We start from the raw sequence: 5,283 nt of genomic DNA, 5'->3' as shown, positions 1-5,283 counted from the left end.
GGAGTACTTGCTTCTACGGGCCTTCCTGAACGTGGTTCGTCAATTATTGATGTACGACCACGCTTAAATTCATTTACCCAGTTATAAACCGTTGCTAAGGCAAGGGCAGAAGTGCCATGAACTGAGTCCAATTCATTTTTTATCTCATATGGAGTAAACCCTTTAAATGAAAATGTTTGATTACCGCTCTGAACTCGTTTTTTTCCATTTTTCTTAACGAACAATTTTTTTTCAATTGGTTATAAAAACACGTAAACTCAGAAGATGTGGACTGTGACTGCACCATATATCTACTCGGGAGTGGTGCTGACTGAAAACAGATGATTTGGAGCGATTCGCGCGCCATCTGTTGGTCATTCTAAGGACTTATTGAACTACCCTCGTATTATCTATATATAGTTTTTTAATATTATTTTATTTTTTATTTTTTTATTTTTGTGGTCTACAATTTTTATGGCATTTTTTAGACTTTTATAAAAATATAATTATAATTCCAAGTGATATGAAAATTGTTCTTTCGGTTTTTAGATGTTAAGACGGCAGTTCCAAACTAGATTACGTTTCGCATTGGCAAACGAAATTAGACGAAAAGAATTGCACTGTCATATTCATAAAAAATTTCATGTTCCATAAAATATATTTTAAAATAATTACTACAGCTTGCTCGAAATATATATAATTCAAATTATTTTTTAAGTTTTTCAGAACTTTTAAATATATTTGTAATGATTCCTATTTTGTCTAAAAATTTATGTAAAATTATGCAAAAAATGCCTCAAAATATTCCAGATTTTGTTACAATCTTATAAATCTTTTAAAATGTTTGGAATATTTTCGGCACTGTAAACTTCCCGAAATTATAAAATTCTAAAACCTGAAATTCCGGAATTTAAAAATTCTAGAATAATGATATTCTGGACAGTTTACAATATTATTGAATTTAAAAATTCTCAAATAATAAAACTCCAGGCCGAATGCTGTATAATGATAAAATATACAAACTAGAAAATTCCCGAATTGCAGAAATTGAGAAAACAGTTTTGTTGTCAATATTATTTATTTATTACAAATACAATAATAAAATATTGTTATTATAGAAATTTTGTTTAATGCTTAATTTTGATAAATTATTGTTTTAATTTAAAATAACAATAATTGTATAAAAATGTGATACAAACATAAATTTAAAAACAAGTGAGCTTCAATTGAATCAAACTTTACAGGATTCAATTCAGACTAATTAAACGCGACTTTTATTTTCATTTTTTTAAATAATAATATTATTTTTGCCATAGTTTTCTGTAATGTTCAAAAACACAATGCACATTTTCAAACAACGTTTTTCATTCAAAAATACATTTGTTCAATTATTGTTATTTTAAATTCTAACAATAATTTTTAGAAACTTTAAACATTAAAAAAGTTTTTTCTTTGGTATAAGTATTTTATTATTCTATTAAAAAAATATTTGTTAACAAACTATTTTTTAATTGTTCAAATTAGGGAGTTGTCTAGCCCGAATATTGTATAATTCGGAAATTTTCTGTCGGCAATTCTCAAATTCTGTAAGATTATAAATTGTCGAGAATTTTCCAATTCGGAACTTTTATATTTCGACAATGTTATAATTTCGGAATTTTCACAGTGATGTGGGAATTTTATTTTTCGGAAAAAGCGACTGAAAAATCTCAAAAAATAAAATTCCCGACACTGTAAAATTCGTAAATTGAAAGATAACCAAAGAATAAAATTCCGGAAGTTACAAAAGTCCCGGAATATAAAAGTCGACTTCGAGAATTCATGAAAAATAAAATAAATAAAATTCCGGACAATTAAATATTACCGAATTTGAAAAATCTCTAAAGAAAATGGCTGAATTATAAAATATCCAAACTAGAAAATTCATGAATTTAAACAATTCAAAAAATTGTTTATTAAATATTATTTATTGAAAATGCAATAATCGAATATATATTTCTGTATGAAAAATTTTGTTTGAAAAGGTGCATAGTATTTGAAAAAATGATTAAAAAGTTCTGAAAAATCGAATTTTTTATTAATAAAAAAAATCATGAAAATAAATTTTGATATAAATCGTTGTTGAATTGAATCCTGTAAAGTTTGTTTCAAAAATGTACTTATGTAGACACGAAGAAAATTTAAGCAGAACATTTTTTTCTTTCAAAGATCACGTGTTTTTTAATGTATTTTTTAATACAATTTTTATAAAATTATTATTCAAGTGCCGGAGATTTCATTTTTTGGGATTTTTCGTTCATCCCATTTGGGATTTTTTGCAGTGGTGCCATCTTTTTATATTTCCTCTTAAAATTATGTAAGTTTTCAAAATGAAAAGTCAACATTTTAAAATCATCAAAAGTATCAATTCTCTTTTAAATTATTTCAAATCTTTTTAACTTATTTAAAAAATTTTCGGAACTTTTAAATGTCTTTTAGACTGATTGACATTTTTCCTATCATTTTTGTAAAATCCTGTTCTTTAAGAATCAAAATGAAATACTTTACCTTGGGAATACAGATAAAAAAATAAAACAATTATAATTTTAACATTCAAAGTTCAAATTTGTCACTCTGAAATTGTGACAATTCTTTTTTAAATTGTTTACTATTGAAAAGTTTTTTTTTTTATAATTTCCAAACTAAATAGATTAAAAATGGAATATTTTATACTGAAGTAATACTTAAAAAAGATTTTGAAATTAAATAAAGGCGTTGATTTAAGAAGCCATTAATTCGAACGTTTACACTTGTGTCACTACTAAGGCTTTCGAATAAAGTTAGTTCAAATTTTAACGTTAAAATATGTAAATTATAGCATTTTGAACTGATCTAGAATCATCTTGGGGGCCATCCATATACCACGTGGACAATTTTTCACCACTGTTTGACCCCCCCCCTCCCCCCTCATGGACAGCCGTGGAATTTGGACTCCCCCCGTACTTTGTCCACGTGGACATGTTTTATGAAAACCTCCTTGTGGTACTCACTAAAATTGCATATTATTTTGTTTTCATAGTCAACAGTTCAAAATTCGTTGCCTGGCTAACAGCTGTTGGTGCATTTTGCAACAATTTATCGCTAAAGCATCGAAAGTTCGAGTGAAAAAACGTCATTTTAGTACTCTTCAAACTCACGGGGAATGATTGTTTGGATGCTAAAAACTAACGAGAAGTTTGAATGGCTGCTCCTGAGTGGTGCCAAAGTTAACTGGCAGTCTGTCGAAAATGTCAAAAATCGAGTGAAAAAACGTCATTTTAGTACTCTTGAAACCCATTGGGGATGATTTTTTAGGTGCAAAGAACTACCAAGAAATTCGAGAGGCAGCTCCTAAATGGTGCCAAAGTTGACTGGCAGGCTGTTAAAAATGTCAAAAGTTGGAGTGAAGAAACGTCATTTTTGTACTCTTCAAACCCACGGGGAAAGATTGTTCCGATGCTAAAAACTAACGAGAAGTTCGAATGGCTGCTCCTGAGTGGTGCCAAAGTTTACTAGCAGGCTGTCAAACATGCCAAAAATTGGAGTGAAGAAACGTTATCTTAGTACTGTTAAAACCCATTGGGAATGATTGTTTGGATGCTAAGAACTAACAAAAAATTTGACTGGCAGCCCTCACGGCGATGCCAAAGCTGACTGGCAGACTGTCAAACATGCCAAAAATTCAAGTGAAGAAACGTCATTTTAGTACTCTTGAAACCCATTGTTGCGAGCTGTGAATTTACTTAAAAAGTGAGATTTTTTGTAGTTTCTTTTTTTATATACATATTAGTTTTAGAGAAGCATCCTATAGATGAAAATTTTAGTTAACGAAAAGGACAAAACTTTCATTCGGTTGCCGATTAAAATGTCAGTCAACTTTGGAACTAATCAGGAGCTGCCAGTCAAATTCTTTGTTAGTTGTTTGCACCAAAACAATCATCCTTAATGGGTTTAAAAAGTACGAAAATAACGTTTTTTCACTACAATTTTCGACATTCTAGACAGTCTTCCAGTCAAATTTGGCAACACTGAGGAACAGCCAATCCATTATGATCTTACTTTTTAGCACCTAAAAAATCATCCCCAATACGTTTCAGACAACTTAAGCACTACCGAGAAGCTGCCAGTCAAACTTTTTGTTAGTTTTCAGCATCCAAACAATCATTCTCAATGGGTTTCAAGAGTACTAAAATGACGTTTCTTCTCTAGGATTTTTGGCATGTTTGACAGCCTGCCAGTCAACTTTGGCACCACTCAGGGGCTGTCAGTTAAACTCCTTGTTAGTTGTTTGCACCAAAACAATCATTCCATATTGGCTTCAAGAGTACTAAAATAAAGGTTCTAATTGTCATCCTGTCATTTTTTATATGTTTGATAGCCTGCTAGTCAAGTTTGGCACCACTCAGGAGCTGACAGTTAAAATTTTTGTTAGTTCTTTGCACCTAAAAAATCATACCCAATGGGTGTCAAGAGTATTAAAATGACGTTTCTTCAGTCGAATTTTTGGCATGTTTGATAGCCTGCCAGTCAACTTTGGCACCACCGTTCTTAGCATTTAAAAATCATTCCCAATGAATTTCAAGTGTACTAATTTGACGTTTTTTCACTTGAATTTTTGACATGTTTGTCAGTCTGCCAGTCAACTTTGGCACCACTGAGGAGCTGCCAGTCAAACTTCTTGTTAGTTTTTAGCATTCAAACAATCATTCCACGTGGATTTGAAGAGTAATAAAATGACGCTTTTTTACTCGAATTTTTGACGTGTTTGACAGTTTGCCAGTCAACTTTGGCACCGCCGAGAAGCTGTCAGTCAAACTTGTTGTTAGTTCTTAGCATTCAAACAATATCGTGAAACCAATGGGTTTTTCAAGAGTACTAAAATTATGTTTTTTCACTCGCATTTTTGACCAGTTTAACGATAAATTGTTGCAAAATGCAATAACAGCTGTTTGTTAGTCAACCAAGTTCGAACTGTTGACTATGAAAATAAAAGAATCTGAAATTTTAGTGAGTACTAAAATGACGTCCATAGAATTGCCGTGAGCTCCCGGACCACAAGAAGTCCAAAAAGAGCGCTGAATTAGCTGAAAAAAATTCGGATTAGCTTATGAACGTGAGCTTAAACATGATTTGAATTTCAAAGGAAAAGTCGTGAAAAAAATTATAATAAAAATAAAAGGCATACTGTGCGCGAGCACAATATAAAAGTTCGAGTATACTTTGTCTCATTTCAGTATATTTTGTTCTTAGATTTAGAGAAATGAGTGTCCACGTGGATTCTAGCCC

The 5,283-nt window shown here is 30.8% G+C and overlaps 1 protein-coding gene across 5 annotated transcripts in view; it reads left to right on the top strand.

Annotated features, from left to right (window-relative positions):
• LOC117170366 (glycerol kinase-like) overlaps window positions 1-5,283 on the top strand; it is a 331,719-nt gene that overhangs the window by 63,087 nt on the left and 263,349 nt on the right. The gene's annotated exons all lie outside the window — the stretch shown is intronic.

Source organism: Belonocnema kinseyi, chromosome 3, assembly GCF_010883055.1.
Source record: "Belonocnema kinseyi isolate 2016_QV_RU_SX_M_011 chromosome 3, B_treatae_v1, whole genome shotgun sequence".
NCBI lineage: Eukaryota > Metazoa > Arthropoda > Insecta > Hymenoptera > Cynipidae > Belonocnema > Belonocnema kinseyi.
Note: the sequence above shows the minus strand (reverse complement) of the source record. Positions and strands in the feature narration are given on the sequence as shown.